General features: G+C 34.8%; 1 long non-coding RNA gene across 1 annotated transcript in view; it reads left to right on the top strand.

Annotated features, from left to right (window-relative positions):
• LOC307180392 overlaps positions 1-19,263 on the top strand; it is a 155,126-nt gene that overhangs the window by 135,209 nt on the left and 654 nt on the right. The window lies entirely within an intron of this gene.

Here is a 19,263-nt window from a genome sequence, read left to right as displayed (position 1 = left end):
AAAAGACATCAAAATTGGTGAATTTTTGTGTGGCCATTTTAATATTGAGGATGAAAGAAAAAAGCAACATTTTCGGCATATTATGCTTTATTATTTCAAGAAAGGTAAAAACGCAACTGAAGTGCAAAAAAAAGATTTGTGCAGTGTCTGGAGAAGGTGCTGTGACTGATCGAACATGTCAAAAGTGGTTTGTGAAGGTTCGTGCTGGAGATTTCTCGCTGGACGATGCTCCACAGTCAGGTAGACCAGTTGGAGTTGATAGCGATCAAATCGAAACATTGAGAACAATCAATGTGATACCACGCGGGAGAGAGCCGACATACTCAAAGTGTCCAAATCAAGTGTTGAAAATCATTTGCACCAGCTTGATTATGTGAATCGCTTTGATGTTTGGGTTCCACATAAGTTAAGAGAAAAAAACCTTGACTGTATTTCCGCATGCGATTCTCTACTTAAACATAATGAAAAAGTTTTGTTTTTAAAACAAATTGTGACAGGCGATAAGAAGTGGACACTGTACAATAATGTGGAATGGAAGAGATCGTGGGGCAAGCGAAATGAATCACCACCAACCACACCAAAGGCCGGTCTTCATCCAAAGAAGGTGATGTTGTGTATATGGTGGGATTGGAGGGGAGTCCTCTATTATGAGCTCCTTCCAGAAAACCAAACGATTAATTCCAACAAGTACTGCTCCCAATTAGACCAAGTGAAAGCAGCACTCGATGAAAAGCGTTTGGAATTAGTCAACAGAGAATGCATAATCTTCCATCAGGATAACGCAAGACCGCATATTTATTTGATGACCAGGCAAAAACAGTTACAGCTAGTCTGGGAAGTTCTGATTCATCCGCCATATTCATCAGACATTGCACCTTCAGATTTCCATTTATTTCGGTCTTTACAAAATTCTCTTAATGGAAAAAATTTTAATTCCTTGGAAGTCTGTAAAAGGCACCTGGAATAGTTCTTTGCTCAAAAAGATAAACAGTTTTGGGAAGATGGAATTATGAAGTTGCCTGAAAAATGGCAGAAGGTAGTGAAACAAAAGGGTGAATATGTTGTTCAATAAAGTTCTTGGTGAAAATGAAAAATATGTCTTTTATTTTTACTTAAAATACAGATTATTACTTTGAGTGTAATATTCTAGAGAAGGAGAAGCCAACTCAATATTTGGCCAACCCAATATTTGGAAACATACCATAATTCCTAATTTGAAAAACTAGAAAAAGATTTGAAGCAACTAAAATTATACTTGGGTTTTTAATTTTTTTATTGGTTTTTATAACATTATATGTTTCATATATACAGTACTATATTTTGACTTCTGTATACACTACAGTGTGCTCACCACCAAAATTTCAGTTTCCATCTGTCACCATAGTGTTGACCCTCTTGACCCATTTTGCCCTCCCCACCCCCTTCGCCTCTGGTAACTACTACTGTTCTCTGTATCTATGTGTTTGATTTTGTTTGGTTTGGTTTGTTGGTTTGTTTTTCCATATGAGTGAAATCATATGGTATTTATCTTTCTTTCTTTGACTTATTTCACTCAGCATAATACCCTCACGTTCCATCCATGTTGAAGCAAATGGCAAGATTTCATCTTTTTCATGGCTGAGTGTATACTTGGTTTTATAGAGACTGAGAAAGAGTTTCTTTTTTCCCTTATCTATATATACATCATTTAGTTTGTAGCACATTATGTATGCTAATATACACTGGAGAAATATTTAACAGTTTGGGGAAGCCATATTATTTAAGGTAGGATTTATTGCTCTAAATTAACATAGTAATTTATGAAATGATAACAGTCAATGAAAGAACTATATAATGAATGCTGAAGGGGAAAGGTTCTAATAGGATACTTAGTCAAAATGCTTGTCAAATACTGAATTTTTTACTGTATTTCCAAGTGTTACAAACATTGTATATTCTTATTTGTATGTACTATTTTATTTATTTTACCTTGTATCTTTCCTCAAAGCTCTGAGATAATTTGAAGATACTTGTAAATAATTTGGCCCATACTTCTCTTGGATTCAGACAGCCACATCCACAAAAGTGGCCCCTAGGGAAATGATCTTCTCAATATAATTTGTCTAAGAAAAGAATTTGGCAGATTCATTGTCCACCTTAGTGTTCACGTTTGTTATAATTTTGTCAGTGATTGGTTTATACAATATACAGAATTTTAAGTTTGTAAAATTAAGCTCAGAAAAATTCACGAGTTGGCTTCTCCTCTAGAATATTACACTCAAAGTAATATCTGTCTAATCACAATACATTTTCTAAATGTATTGATGAAGGTGCTAAAACAATTAACAATCTAATGGCTATGTAATGTTTCCTTCTGATCAAAAGAAATTTTCCAAAATAATTGAAAGTCCATTTTTGAAAATTTACTATTCTTGAAATAATTTTTATTATGGTTGAAAACAAAGATTTCCCTCAACTTTTATAATCCAGGGATAGACAGAGCTCCTAAGTTTTAGGTTTTTAGATTACCCTTCTCTTCCTTTTCTTCACCCCAAAACTTTGACACACTATTGATAAATACTGTTGAACACTTAAATGCAAAGAAAGACCTTGGCATTTAAAGAAATAACCTATTTATTTACCAAGTGGTATTTGAGAATTTTTACTTCTGACATCAAAGTGTTAACTTTTTGCAGGGTATAACTTCTTATACTTATTTGAGTTGAATGTTAGTTTACTCTAAAGATCTCAAGAAAGATCGTCAAGGAACTGATTAAGTCAAACTGTTTGGGGATTCCTGGCTGCTGTGTTGTTGCTTGCTAGGAACCATAATACAACAATTAGGATTAATTAAAACTCTGCCTGATTGATTAGGATATATGAACTAGTACGTGATTGTCACAGCTAATATTTTGGGCCTGCCAGTGCTACCTCTGATCAGCACACGCCCTCATGATACAACTTGACAATTTCAAAGCATTGCTGAAGTTATGATACTACAGCATGCATTTCCTAATGGGCTTTTCTGACGCTCAGGTTCTCTGCTTTGCCTCAGGGGCTGAAATAGCGGTGCATTTCTGTGCTCCTTATTACCTGAGATAAATTTCAGTGCTACAACAAGGCACTCTGGTAACATGTTTTCATTAGGCTACAGAGAAATGTTCATGCACCAATACATTTGAACTTCATTTAAAATGTAGACTGGCTACCAAAGAGAACTTAAAAGTGAAACCCCAGTCGAACCAAACAAAAGAAAACAAGAAATCACATTAAACCATAAACATTAGCCACCGGCGATTTGGTAGTCTTTTTCACTCAGATCCTGACATTTTAAATGATTAATCCATATACATCTAGATCTAGGACAAGAAGCTGTAACTAACCTCATGGCTCTTATTTTTCCAACTTGATTTTCCAGGACCAATAAACAAGTTATATTCTTAATAGTTTCTCTACTCATTCAGAGTTCTTTTCTGAGAACAAGCCAAGGGCCATTTTTGAAAAAAACGACACAGGAGTCAAAGTTTGACTTCAGGGGTTCTCCATTTCATTGGTAGTTAAGCTCTTCTTCTAACCTTCTTTCAGCAATTCCTTGTCCCAAGTCTCAACTTTTCTCAGTCCATTGTATCCTGGCCCCTAATGGTACCCTTAGTTGGGTACCCTCCAACTGTAACTGTAAATTTAACCTCTGACCTGATGTAGGAGTAATTAAAGGAACATAACGTTTTAGTCCTATAAAACTTGGCATTCAAGATAAATAGAAAAATAATAATGAAGAACACAAAATCCTAACACCATTTTCACTCATGCAGATTGTCTTCCATGCTGACACAATTTTACGTCAATTAACTCGTAGTCTACATATCAGTTTCTGTGTTATATGATAATTATTTTCATACTTTCACAGTCTTGATGATTAGTATTTTAATGTACTTTGTCTTTTGACATGCTGATCTACCAAAATTTATTAAGTCATTTCACTAAAGATAAATAATTAATTATGACCTGTGTTTTCTTCTCTAGGTAAACATTTCAATGGAGGTATTAATGCAAACATTTTTTCTACTGTTTTTCTGAAAAGAATACATAGCAGTGGAATTACTGAGTCAAAGGATGTGTATATTTTGTGGTGCACAGCTCACATTGCTATATTTCTTTCTAAAAGGCTTATTCCAATTTGTAATGCCACTCCAGTTGAAATACAGTAACACCTTACCAATACTGTTTATTATTATTATGAATGTGTTTGTGCTTTCATAAAATACCAAGATGACTCCAGTTTGATTACACTTAGTAAGAATTCACATTTTCAAGCATGTTCAATCATTAATTTTCCATTATGGGAAATATCTATTCAATATTTTGGTCTCTTTTTCTATTGAGAACTTGATGTTGTTCCTATAAATCCGAATACATTCTTGATACATCATAAATGCAAACACCGTGTTGGAAGCAGTGCAAATATTTTCCAAAATTTCTAGCTGATTTATATATTATTTACTTTTTATTTTATAATTTAAAATTTTTATATTCAAACATGGCAGTTTTATCCTCTGTAATGTCTATCACTTCAAAGATAAAATAGTTTTCCACAAAAAGGATTAATATTCTAATCTAATTTCTGTTTGATTTTCTATAATTTGCTGGGTTGTGTCTAATCCATATAGGGTATATGTTGTTGCATTTACAAAGCATATTTACAATATCTAGTTACCTACTAGTAATTTTAAAAATCCTTAAAGATCACAAGTTTTACAATTGTATAGACTTGGTTTCAAATTCATGTTTTGTTACTTATAAGCTTTGCCATGTTGTCCAGGTTATTTAACCTCAGTGAACCACAACCTCCTTGTCTGTAAATTGTGGCCTTGTAATACTTGACTTACAGGGTCATGTTGAGGACTGAGAATTATATAAATAAAATGTCTGACATATGAAGGACACCTAATCAATGGTCATTTTTATTATGAGATGCATCACTATTATTTGGAATTGGGTCTATTTCTGGACTTTATGTTTTACGTATCTGTGTTTTTGTGTCTATACTAGTAAAAAATTATTTTGCTTTAGATTTTCCACAGCCTCTCCCATTGTACTAATCTTTCTTTAAAAAATAAATTTATTATTTTTCAACAATTTTAGATTTACAGAAAAATTGCAAAGATAGTTCAGACAGGTCCTATATACACTTCATCCAGTTTCCCTTATTATTATCATCTAACATTAGCATTGTTCATTTGTCACAAGTAATTAAAATTAACTGGGGTCCATATTTTCTTTAGATTTTTTACCTAATGTGCTTCTCCCCCATAACTCTAATTAAATTTTTATGGATTATATATATGAATAAATATAATCCATAAAAATCTATATATCATCAAATTTGCCATTTTAGCCACTTTTAGTGTACAGTTCAGTGTCATTAATTATATTAATGTTGGTTCACCATCAACACTATCTATTTCCAAATATTCAATCACCACAAACAGAAACTCTGTAACTATTAAGCAATAACTTTCCATTCATCCTCCTCTGTAGCCGCTGATAACCACTAATCTACTTCTTGTCTCTATAAATTTGCCCATTCTAGATATTTCATATAAGTGAAATCATAAAATATTTGGCCTTTTTGTGTCTGGTTTATTTCGCTTAGCATGTTTTCAAGGTTCATCCATGTTGTTGCATGTATCAGAACTTCATTCCTTTTGATGGCTGAATAATATCCATTGTATGCATCTACTCAGTTTTGTTCTTCATCTGTTGATGGACTCCTGGGTTGTTTCCAACTTGTGGCTATTGTGAATAATGTTGCAATAAACATTGGTGTACAAGTATCAGATTCCTTGCTTAAGATTCTTTTGGGTATATACTAAAGAATGGAATTGCTGAATCATATGGTAATTGTATGTTTAGCTTTTCAAAGAACTGCCAAACTGTTTTCCACAACAGCTGCACCATTTTACATTCTCATCAGAAATGCACGAGAATTCCAATTTCTCCACATCCTCACTAACACTTAATTTTTTTTCTTTTTCATTTTTTTTTATTGCTTTACAATGGTGTGTTACTTTTTGCTTTACAACAAAATGAATCAGTTATATATATACATGTGTTCCCATATCTCTTCCATCTTGCATCTCCCTCCCTCCCACCCTCCCTATCCCACCCCTCCAGGCTGTCACAAAGCACCGAGCTGATCTCCCTGTGCTGTGCGGCTGCTTCCCACTAGCTATCTACCTTACATTCGGTAGTGTATATATGTCCATGCCTCTCTCTTGCTTTGTCACACCTTACCCTTCCCCCTCACCATATCCTCAAGTCCGTTCTCTAGTAGGTCTGTGGCTTTATTCCTGTCTTACCCCTAGGTTCTTCATGACATTTTTTTCCCTTAAATTCCATATATATGTGTTAGCATATGGTATTTGTCTCTCTCTTTCTGACTTATTTCACTCTGTATAACAGAATCTAGGTCCATCCACCTCATCACAAATAGCTCAATTTCGTTTCTTTTTATGGCTGAGTAATATTCCAGTGTATATATGTGCCACGTCTTCTTTATCCATTCAGTTGTTGATGGACACTTAGGTTGTTTCCATCTCTGGGCTATTGTAAATAGAGCTGCAATGAACATTTTGGTACATGACGCTTTTTGAATTATGGTTTTCTCAGGGTATATGCCCAGGAGTGGGATCGCTGGGTCATATGGTAGATCTATTTGTAGTTTTTTAAGGAACCTCCATACTGTTCTCCACAGTGGCTGTATCAATTTACATTCCCACCAACAGTGCAAGAGGGTTCCCTTTTCTCCACACCCTCTCCAGCATTTATTGTTTCTAGATTTTTTGATGATGGCCATTCTGACCACTGTGAGATGATATCGCATTATAGTTTTGATTTGCATTTCTCTAATGATTAATGATGTTGAGCATTCTTTCATGTGTTTGTTGGCAATCTGTATATCTTCTGTGGAGAAATGTCTATTTAGGTCTTCTGCCCATTTGTGGATTGGGTTGTTTGTTTTTTTGATATTGAGCTGCATGAGCTGCTTGTAACTTTTGGAGATTAATCCTTTGTCAGTTGCTTCATTTGCAAATATTTTCTCCCATTCTGAGGGCTGTCTTTGTCTTCTTTATGGTTTCCTTTGCTGTGCAAAAGCTTTTAACTTTCATTAGGTCCCATTTGTTTATTTTTATTTTTATCTCCATTTCTCTAGGAGGTGGGTCAAAAAGGATCTTGCTGTGATTTATGTCATAGAGTGTTCTGCCTATGTTTTCCTCTACGAGTTTGATAGTGTCTGGCCTTACATTTAGGTCTTTAATCCATTTTGAGTTTATTTTTGTATAGGGTGTTAGGGAGTGTTCTGATTTCATTCTTTTACATGTAGCTGTCCAGTTTTCCCAGCACCACTTATTGAAGAGGCTGTCTTTTCTCCACTGTATATTCTTGCCTTCTTTATCAAAGATAAGGTGACCATATGTGTGTGGGTTATTCTCTGGGCTTTCTATCCTGTTCCATTGATCTATATTTCTGTTTCTGTGCCAGTATCATACTGTCTTGATTACTGTAGCTTTGTAGTATAGTCTGAAGTCCAGGAGCCTGATTCCTCCAGCTCCGTATTTCTTTCTCAAGATTGCTTTGGCGATTTGGCATCTTTTGTGTTTCCATGCAAATTGTGAAATTTTTTGTTCTAGTTCTGTGAAAAATGCCAGTGGTAGTTTGATAGGGATTGCATTGAGTCTGTAGATTGCTTTGGGTAGTATAGTCATTTTCACAACGTTGATTCTTCCAATCCAAGAACATGGTATATCTCTCCATCTATTTGTATCATCTTTAATTTCTTTCATCAGTGTCTTATAATTTTCTGCATACAGGTCTTTTGTCTCCTTAGGTGGGTTTATTCCTAGATATTTTATTCTTTTTGTTGCAATGGTAAATGGGAGTGTTTTCTTAATTTCACTTTCAGATTTTTCATCATTAGTGTATAGGAATGCAAGAGATTTCTGTGCATTAATTTTGTATCCTGCTACTTTACCACATTCCTTGATTAGCTCTAGTAGTTTTCTGGTAGCATCTTTAGGATTCTCTATGTATGGTATCATGGCATCTGCAAACAGTGACAGCTGTACTTCTTCTTTTCTGATTTGTATTCCCTTAATTTCTTTTTCTTCTCTGATTGCTGTGTCTAAAACTTCCAAAACTATGTTGAATAAGAGTGGTGAGTGTGGGCAACCTTGTCTTGTTCCTGATCTTAGTGGAAATGGTTTCAGTTTTTCACCATTGAGAACGATGTCGGCTGTGGGTTTGTCATATATGGCCTTTATTATGTTGAGGAAAGTTCCCTCTATGCCTACTTTCTGGAGGGTTTTTATTATAAATGGGTGTTGAATTTTTTCGAAAGCTTTCTCTGCATCTATTGAGATCACTGTATGGTTTTTCTCCTTCAATTTGCTACTGTGGTGTATCACATTGATTGATTTGCGTATATTGAAGAATCCTTGCATTCCTCGGATAAACTCCACTTGATCATGGTGAATGATCCTTTTAATGTGCTCTTGGATTCTGTTTGCTAGTATTTTGTTGAGGATTTTTGCATCTGTGTTCATCAGTGATATTGGCCTGTACTTTTCTGTCTTTTTGACATCTTTGTCTGGTTTGGGTATCAGTGTGATTGTGTCCTCGTAGAATGAGTTTGGGAGTGTTCCTCCCTCTGCTATATTTTGGAAGAGTTTGAGAAGGATAGGTGTTAGCTCTTCTCTAAATGTTTGATAGAATTCGCCTGTGAAGCCATCTGGTCCTGGGCTTTTGTTTGTTGGAAGATTTTTAATCACAGTTTCAATTTCAGTGCTTGTGATTGGTCTGTTCATATTTTCTATTTCTTCCTGGTTCAGTCTGGGAAGGTTGTGCATTTCTAAGAATTTGTCCATTTCTTCCAGGTTGTCCATTTTCTTGGCATAGAGTTGCTTGTAGTAGTCTCTTAGGATGTGTTGTATTTCTGCGGTGCCTGTTGTAACTTCTCCTTTCTCATTTCTAATTTTATTGAGTTGAGTCCTCTCCCTCTTTTTCTTGATGAGTCTGGCTAATGGTTTATCAATTTTGTTTATCTTCTCAAAGAACCAGCTTTTAGTTGTATTGATCTTTGCTATTGTTTTCTTTGTTTCTATTTCATTTATTTCTGCTCTGGTCTTTATGATTTCTTTCCTTCTGCTAACTTTGGGGTTTTTTTGTTCTTCTGACTTTCTTCTTTACATCTTCTAATACTGTGTGCAATTTTTACTAGTTGTAGTGGATTCTGTGGTAAAACATCCAGAGTCTCCCCCTCTTTAGGCCTGCAGCATTATTCACCCAGCTGCATTGTAGTCAGCTTAAAGGAGCTGCTTTTCCCAAGGTTACACTCTTTTTTTTCTGGAAGTAACCTGCATCCAATGACTAGTTGATGAAGGGGTTACCAAGGCTGGGCCGCCTTGCCTCCTTTTGGGATAATGTTAGGATCATCCCAGCTCCAGAGCTCCCTGTGAGGTCGGTTATTGCCTCTGGTGCAATTGCATGACAGTTCAACTACTCCCTCTGTCCAACCTCTTTCCTTCATTCACTCACAGGTGTTCTTCCTAATAATGATCTGCATGTAAATATCTATCTGAGTCAGTTTCCCAGAGTACAGCAAACCATGACTTTCTAATCTGAAAAACAATTAAAAAACAATGAATCCATTGTTATTTTAGACAATGAAGATGCTTAACACTGGATGAAAGAAACTGATTTTCTCAGTCACTATAAATAATAGCTACTTCTTATAAGTATCCCTTAAAAATGGTGGACAATTTGTAGAGACACTCTATAAGTGACAGAATATGCTTAAAATTGTTTGTAAATGAAGTGGGGTTTTGTACTGCCGTATGTGTCTAAATGCCTACTAAGATCTATGGGTAAATTTGCATGTATATAAGAGTAAGGTTAGATTTCTCCAAATAGGCTAAAGATCATCATTTTCATTTATTACATATTGTCTATGGTAATTCACAACTGTTAGGCATAAGATTTATTAAAAATAATCATTATCCATGATACCATACAGTGTCTCTACCTCTATTCACAATTCTTCATGCCTATTATTCATTACCCTTAAGCACATGGAGTAAAGGAATTTTGGAATAAACTTCCTTGTACTATAACAAAAGGCTCTTGAGGATGCACATTGCACATTTCCACTAATAAGGATTTAATCAACGCTTAAACTTTTTTTTTCCCTGCTTATTATAACATCAAGCAACCTGTGAGAATGCCAAAAAGAATAGGAGATGTTGGTTGAATTTCATCAGCTAGTCGGCCAATTCGAAAGTTGATAGCTTACCTCAAGTGACATCTGTAAAGTGAAAGCAAAATTAATTAGAAATCTTCACTTCTGGAAGGTAGACAAACATGTCTTATCTTGTCTCTTTGACAACCATTTTTGTTCTGTATATGAACACTGAATATAAGAGAATACTATTTAAAACTAAAATTATACACAGACATATATACACACCATGAAAAGACAAGTTAATTAGAATACACTTACTTTGTATATTTTAAGAATTTTTAATTAATGCCAGAAATGGAAAAAAAATCTTGTTACTGACAGAAAATAAATGGTAGAGAATACAGAAATTGTTGTTAATCTGTTTTTCTACATAATTAATCATTTCTTAATGGTATTTAATTACCTGGGAGAAGAAATTATGTATTTCTTCACATTAATTTCAAAAGAAATTACTTTTTAAAGTAACTTGCTTTCTATTTTCCAGAATGAAAATAGTTTTATATTTTCTTTGCTTATATAAATAACATAGTCTTATTATGAAATGTTTTGATATAGAAAATGTATAAATATTAAAGTAAGATTTACTTTGAATTCTAGCTCCTAGAAATAAACAGTGTTAACTGTTTTGTGTCTATCCTCTCATGAATATGTTCTATTTATGTATCTATCTGCCTACTTACTATACACAAATAATATTTAGATGTAATTAGTAATACTACATTACTATTTTAAATACTTTTTGTACTCAAAAAAAAAATCATGGACATCTTTTCCTGTCAGTAAACATAGATCTACAATCTAATTTGGAATGACTGCCTACTTTTCTATTATATGGCCATATCATATTTTATTCAAATGATCCCCAAATAAAAGACTTGAAGATTATTGTAATTTTTATAATGTATAAGAAACTTCATAAAAATACAATATGATAACTATATAGATGATAGACTGATAGATATATAAATATCTAGACAGATGCATGTCTGAACATCTATTCACTCATCTCCTCAGAACACTTTGTTATGTGTGGAATTTTAGGGTCAAAGGATATACAGTTTTTTTAACTAGAGCAGCTTGCATTCATCCATTCATTCATTCATTCATTCACTTATTTTGTTTATAGATCTGGTATTTTATGTAAAAATTACCTACAGTGAAATGTACAAATCCAAAGTGTACAATGCAGAGTTTTGACAAATACATATACCCACACAGCTCATATCCTTACAAAGACATAGAACATTTCCTCACCCCAGAAAGTTCCCACATGTCTCTTCCAAGTCAATCTTACCACACACAATGCAGGCAATAGCTTTTCTTTTTTTTACTATAGATTACTTTTGCCTCTTCTAGAACTTTATATAAACAAATCATATTATATGTTCTTTTTGTTCCCCGCTTCTTTCTTTCAGCATAATGTCAATGAGAGTCATGCTTATTGCTGTGTACATCAGTAGCTTTTCCTTTTCATTGTGGGATAGTATGCCATTGTGTGAACAAGTCAAAATTTGCTTATCCATCCTCCTAGTGACGGACATTTGGGATGTTTCCCTGAGATTTTGAAATAGATAATCTAAATATTTCTTTTAATTGCAGTATGGCATCTATATGAAGAAAAATTACTCAAATCATCAGATTTTTAACTTAATGTAAATAGTTTCATGCATATTCTTTTGTTTCTGGTTTACTTTGCTAAACATAATTACTTGTGAGATTCATCCATGCTGCTGCGCAAAGTTGTAGTTTATACATTTTCTTTAGTGTTGGTCTTTTGATTTTATTTGTACTTTAATAAAAAAATTTTCCTCTGTGGATATTTGCTCCTAGGTTCTGCTTTTTAGTACTTTTCAGAAGGTCATATAAACATTCAGCCAATGTTAATAGACATCCTATATAATACCACTGGAAAAATTCCTGTCTAGTCTTTCTAAAAGAAATACCATCACCCTCATCTTCGCACACAAAACATAGTACACTTTATTTTATCTGGTATGTTCATAGAAGCCATTCTCCATGATAATTGTAGTTAACCAAGTATTTTGGTTAAAAGAAAGTTGCCATGTGTTTAATATGTGAATCATTAATTTTTTAATTTGTATTTTTATTGTGGTAAAATACATATAAAATTTAGCATTTTAACCATTTGTCAGTGTACAATTCAGTGACATTAAGTACATTCACATTGTTGTGCAACCATTGTTATCATCCACCTCCAGAACTTTTTTAATCTTCTCAAACTGGAACTCTGTACTTAATAAATAAGAACTCTCCACTCTCTTCTTTCCTCCCAGCCCCTGGTAACCATTATTCTACTTTCTGTCTCTATGAATTTGACTGCTTTAGATACCTCATATAAGTAGAATCATACAGTATTTGTTCCTTTGTGACTGACTTATTTCATTTAGCATAATGTCCTCAAGGTTCATCCTATGTTGTAGCATTGCATATTTATGCCATATTTTATCCATTGATGGACTTTTGGGTTGTTTCCGCCTTTTATCTATTTGAACAAGGCTGCAATGAACATGGATATACAAATATCTGTTCAAATCCCTGATTTCAATTCTTCTGGATATATACCCAGGAGTAGAATTGATGTGTCATGTGATAATTCTACTTTTCACTTTTTGGGGAGCCATGATAATCTTTTCCACAGTGGCTGAACCATTTTATATTCCCACCAACAATGAACAAGCGTTTCAGTTTCTCCACGTCCTGGCCAACACTTGTTACTTTCTGTTTATGTGTCAGGCAAACCCCTGATAAGTTGGAACTCCCTCTGTTCCCTTTGGTTCAAGAGGGAATTGAAAACTGGGCTGCTGCTGCTTCCAAATGAAGACCTTGCAGCACCAGGGAAGGAGTGGGGTAACGGTGAGTAAAAATGTCAGGACATTTCGTACCATTCGATTTCTGCTTTTTCTTGATTGGGCATTTACTTGGTTGCTATAGATCTTTAATTGTTTTACAGAGTTCCTATAAAGTTACTTTAGCCAGTCTCTAGTTTTGTTTGCTAGTTTCTGTTTTGTTTTCTTTTATTTTGTTTTTAATGTTTCCAAGGGGAGTGGAGGACCTGGAGCTTCCTTGTCCACCGTTTGGCTGATGTCACCTCTGAATCATTAATTTTTAGACAGATTCCATCTAAATTTGAAGTTTCACTACATTGATGACGATTTGATTATTCTTTAATTATTCAAAAGATGCTTCTGAATCTTGCTGAACCTGAAAGGCATCACTGTCAACATCAGCCCATTATCAACATCAACAGGCTCCTTGATAGGTCAGACTCATTTTAGCCTAATATGTCTTCCCTACCACTTTCATGCTTTTAAAGTAACTACAATAAAAACTTTAAGAAAGGATCTACTATAAGTCATTTGTATCTCTGTGTTAATTTAAGATCGTTTTCTAATTGTTGAATGCAAGGTTTTTATTCCCTGTTAAAAGAACATCAAATATTGGTGAGTCGGTGAGACAGGCAGATGAAATCACACCATTTAGGTGATTGTCCTCTTTCCTAAATACAAGGTATAGCTACAAACACTCACAACTTACCAGCACATGAGCTGGTTCATGATTTATATGTTTTATCCATGTACAGAAGAAAAGAAAATTATTGATGAAATTATGGCTCTTTGAAAATTGATATTTCTCTCTTGATCAAGGTCAGGTGAATTACTGCTACAGTCCACATCATTCTACCAAATTCTTCCATATTTTCCAGTATCTATATTCATACAACCAAATAGACTAAGTCAATTTGCCACATGAACTGTACCATTTATTAACATGCCTGTGTTGGAAGTTCACCAACTGGGCCCAGAAATAAGAATGATGTGCATATAGCCTCTCTCCATATTCCACCCAACTTTATTCTAGAAATGACTTCTCCATATGCTATGTTCCTTCCTTTGGCAGGCCTCCAAGGACCTCACAATCTTATGCTATCTCCTAAATTCCATAGAGGATCTCATATGCCCAGCTCTCCAGTTCTATCAGCAGTCTTTCACCAGGGGTAATTTTCCCTAGAAATCAAACAGTACAATACAAATAAACATAAGAATTAAGTCATTTAAAATTAATTTGGAGCTATATCTTAAATACAGGTGCCACCTTAATAGTGTTCCTTTCTCAACCTATGGAATATGGCTAGCTAGCCTTTGTACAATCATAGTAATAGAGCTAATGTTCTGGATTACTGCTGAATTTTGGTATATTGATATGTTCTGAGAGCATTATGTTGTACCTTATTATTAATCTCACATCTAAAAATAAAGATTTTTCTGCAAGTTTCCTGGCCAATAGCATAATATTATCTAATTGAGATCCAGTACTCAGCTTGTCCAATCTAAGTATTTCAGGTCTGCTAGAGTGAGTTTTAGTTTGGGCTAAATTACAGTATCGATTTAGTAATTTGGTTTTAATTAGTTATATTCACCTAATTGTTTCTAGGTCTGTCATGACAGTTTAAAACGGGGCTGTGGAAATTTATTTCACACTTTGAAGGCTTTAGTATGTCTTTTTTTAAAATTCATCACTTCTACTCTGAAACTATGTGTAGAAGCTTTAGTCAAATGAGTCTCTTGCAATTGATTTTTACATGCAAGTTTGTTTTAAAGAGTGAGTGCCCTCAACAAATTTCTTTAGCCACCAACATAAAAACTTTCATGTGCTGTAGTACAAGAATAGAGTCATGTCAACTGTGTACAGTGATCAGTTTTCTAGATTTTTAAAAGGCACCTATGATGAGTGTGATGGTTAATATTATGTGTCAACTTAACTGGATCATAGTAAGCTCAGAAGTTTGGTTAGGCATTATTTCTGGGTGTATTTGTGAGGGTGTTTCCTGAAGAGATGAGTATTTGAATTTGTAGGCTGTTTTGCATTGCTCTTCCCTGTGTGGGTGGGGTTGTGCAATCTCTTGAGTGTCTAAATAGAACAAAAAGGGGAAGAATGGGAGATTACCTCTTTTCCTGCCTGTGTACTTGAGCTAGAACATTAGTCTTCTTCCTGCCCTTGGACTGGGATTTACACCATCAGTTCTCCAGATCCTCAGGCCTTTGGGCTCAGATTGTAATTACACCACTGGCTTTCCTGGGGTTCCAGCTTACAGATGGCAGATGGTAGATCATGGGACTTCTCAGCCTTCAAAATCATGTGAGCCAATTCCTTGGTAATAAGTCCCTCTCTCTCTCCACACACACATACACACACACACACACACACACACACACACACTATTGGCTGTTTCTTGGGAGAACCCTGAATAATACAATGAGGTAGCAGTATTTCAATCAATTAGCCTTTGCCTCATATAATAATAATAATAATAATAATTTCTTATCACCAGCACCTTTATTATTCATCTATGCAAGATATTGAATATTAAACATATAAAATTTAGGTATGATACATAATACAGTTTCATACTGTCCCTGACATTTGTCTTTGCTTTTTTTTCATCTACTGGCAGGACCACAAATGTCATGCAATTAAGCTTTCTGCTTCTTTGTGTTCACTCCTGCTAGCCTTGTAACATGATGTGTTTTACTTAAATTCCCAAAATCTATGTTCATAATCTTACCCAGGAAGAATGTTGGAAGGCCAGACCATGACGGACAGAAACTAATATTTCTCAAACTGTGTTCTGTGGAAAAGTGTTTAATAAACAAGTTTGGAAAACACTGATTAAAGTAAAATAGATTTCTATTGTGCAAGACTTGTCAGGGACTTCACTCAGACGGCATGCATTGTGAATTTCTCCAAATTGAATATAGTGTATATCTACTTGCTGTAGATATACACTACAGCAATGTGTTTCACTATAGGACACATGTATACAGTTTGTTTACAAAGCATCTCACAAATGATTGTTCATAATACACTTTAGAAATTCTTGCACAGAAAAATTGAATGCTTTTTTTAGTGGACTGAATGTTTGTGTTCCCCCCAAATTTATATTTTGAAGACCTATCTCCTAATACAATGGTATTAGGAGGTGGGGAGGTGGAGCCTTTGGGAGGTAATTAGGTATAGATGAAATCCTGAGGGTGGAGCCCCCATGATGGAATTAGTGCCCTTATAAGGAGAGGAAGAGATAGGAGAGGTTCCTCTTCCTACCACATGATAACACAGAGAGAAAGCCACTGTCTGTGAGTCAGAAAGAGAGTCTACACCACAACCTGACAGTGCTGGTACCCTAATCTCATACTTGCAGACTCCAGAATGTGAGAAATAAATTTCTGTTGTTCAAGCCACCCAGGCTATGGTATTTTGCTATTTTGTTATGACAGCCTGAACTGACTGAGATAGTGCATTTGAGGGGATTGAGACAAAACTGAATTTTCAGTTCATCTCTGACCCTTACTGGTAGCCCTACACTATTTCTAAGTCTGTCACCTCATCTGTAGAGTAGGGACAAAAATATTCACCCTGCAGAATTGTTGTGAGGATTGTATATACATAGCTTATATCACGCTATAAATAAATGGCAGCCATAATTATGATTGTTATTCTTCCCTATTATTATGGGTTTCTCTTACTCAAAGTTTAAAGAGATTGAAAATCTTGAAATTTATGAATTAGGCTACTCAAACTGGAAAATTCTGGTCAAAAGACCATATCCCTGTGGATCCTTTTGGAGAGGGCAATTACTCAAAATCTGTTGCTGTTAAAGATGGGTCCAGCATAGTTGGAGCATCCAGTGTGGTAATAGATCAGCTGTTTAAGTATGATCAACACCTAGTGATAAGCCTAGATTAGAGCTTGCTCTTCTGAGCTTACTGATTTTCAATTAACATTTGCTGCTTAGCAGGCCCAACTAGATCATGTGATGTGTTAGATGCATTAAGAAAGCACTCCATTGAGCTTTAACACTCCAAGAAAGTTTCTTGCACTGGACCCCAAGGACCATTTCTGAGCGATGAATATAATTTTTGTACTCATAATACCTCCAGATGGGCCTCACAGTATCCTACTTCTGGTCATTGTTGAAAATAATGCTTGTAATCCAACTAACCTTTTTTTTTTTTTTTTTTTTTTTTTTTTTTGCTGGAAAACTGTATTCATGTCTGGTTAGTCATTTTGTTTCATAAGAATTGTGGAAAATGTTTTCAGATCTGGATAACTATGCCTCTTTGTCTAATTGCTTTGGTAGGTCTACCTGACAATTTAGCCTAGTACCTTAACTCTAAGAAATAAATATATCAATGTTAACTTTTTTGGACATTAAATAGAGTGATAAAACCATGATTTAAGCATTTATTCTACAACATACTTTCCTTCTAAAATATCATTTTTTGAAAACCTAGTCTTACAAGTTAAAAGCATTTGTGCTAGGCATGGTGAGAAAAAAAATTTAATGAGTAAATTGGGTAAGGATTCTGTCTTTGGAGAACCTGTAACTTACTACTTTCCATGTTTCCATATGTAGGCAACATTGCTATTGAAAGACACAGAGTATATTGTGCCTGATATCTTTATTATGTTTTCCAGATTTGCATTCATTCTCTCCTAACGCCTTTTTGGATCACTATTTATATATATATGAAATGTGTGTGTGTGTGTGTGTGTGTGTGTGTGTGTGTGTGTGTGCGTGCGTGTGTGTGTGTGGAGAGAGAGATAGATGATAGATAGATAGATTCATAGCCAGATAGATTCCTGTTTATTATTTTCAATTCATTTCTCCACAGGACAGCCTTTTGCTATGAAGGTAATTAGATTCTCTTAACTGCAAAGTTAATGTGAGAAAATACTACTGATTGGGTCTCCTTTCATTTTTCAGTGGAATAACAATGCTTAGAGGACATTTAGACAAGTGATGATGGGAAAATGTACATGTATTCACAAGAAAATAAAAGTGACTAAATTGAAACATACACTAAATGCCAGTCTGCTCCTCCAAAATATAATAGATTAAAGAATTTGGATATAAATGTATCAAGCTTTTAGAAAAAGTACAGTGACCAGGAGTTTCATTGTTCATTTCCCAATCAGCAATAGTCTGAGTTTCTTTGGGTACATTTATTGCAGTACACTGCGGTGTTACTTAATTCAACTCCATCTGCCACTTTTTCCCACAAATAAGGGTTTTCAAAATTCCATTCTAGACTAACTATAGTAAATGTTTATTAAGTTCATGGTAGTTGGTATTTATTACATAAAATTATTGAAACTGAGACTCTCATTGTCCCAGCTCATTCTCTGATCTGTAATACCCGTCTTTCTATGGATTGACTTATCCTCATCATTGTACCATGTATTGGTCCAATCAGCTGAGACCAGGAGTACAGGGTCATGTGATATAAAGCATGCTCAGCAAAAGGTTTCTTCTAGAACAAGAGCTATGGGTGAGGCAGGTTGCCATTAAAGGTGCTGTGGGAAGGCAGGGCCCATACACCATTTCGTACTCCTCTCTTCAGGATAATTAAGAGAACATTAACCAGGAATGAAAGGAATGGTCCCTCTGCTGATGTGTATGGTCCTATAATTCTATGAGGTAGGAATTAAGGAAAGTACAGTAGTCAGTAGTCCCCCACTTATCCACTGTTTTGCTTTCCACAGGTTCAGTTACCCATGGTCAACTGTGGTCCAAAAACATTAAATGGAAAATTCCAGAAATAATTCATAAATTTTAAATCACATGCCATTCTGAGTAGTGTAATGAAATCTTGTGCTATCTAGCCATATCCTGCCCTTTGTCTGTTATCCCATCTGTTGCTTAGTAGCCATCTAGGTTATCAGATCAACTGTCACAGTACTGCCCGTGCTTGTGTTCAAGTAACCCTTATTTTACTTAATAATGGCCCCAAAGTGCAAGAGTAGTGATGCTGGCAATTCGGATATTCTCTTATTGTGCCTAATTTATAAATTAAACTTTATCATAGGTATGTATGTATAGGAAAACATAGTATATATAGAGTTCGGTACTATCGGTAGTTTCAGGCATCCACTGGGGACTCTTGGAATGTATCTCCTGTGCATAAGGG

This window comes from Stenella coeruleoalba (genome assembly GCF_951394435.1).
Source record: "Stenella coeruleoalba genome assembly, chromosome: X".
Lineage (NCBI taxonomy): Eukaryota > Metazoa > Chordata > Mammalia > Artiodactyla > Delphinidae > Stenella > Stenella coeruleoalba.
Note: the sequence above shows the minus strand (reverse complement) of the source record. Positions and strands in the feature narration are given on the sequence as shown.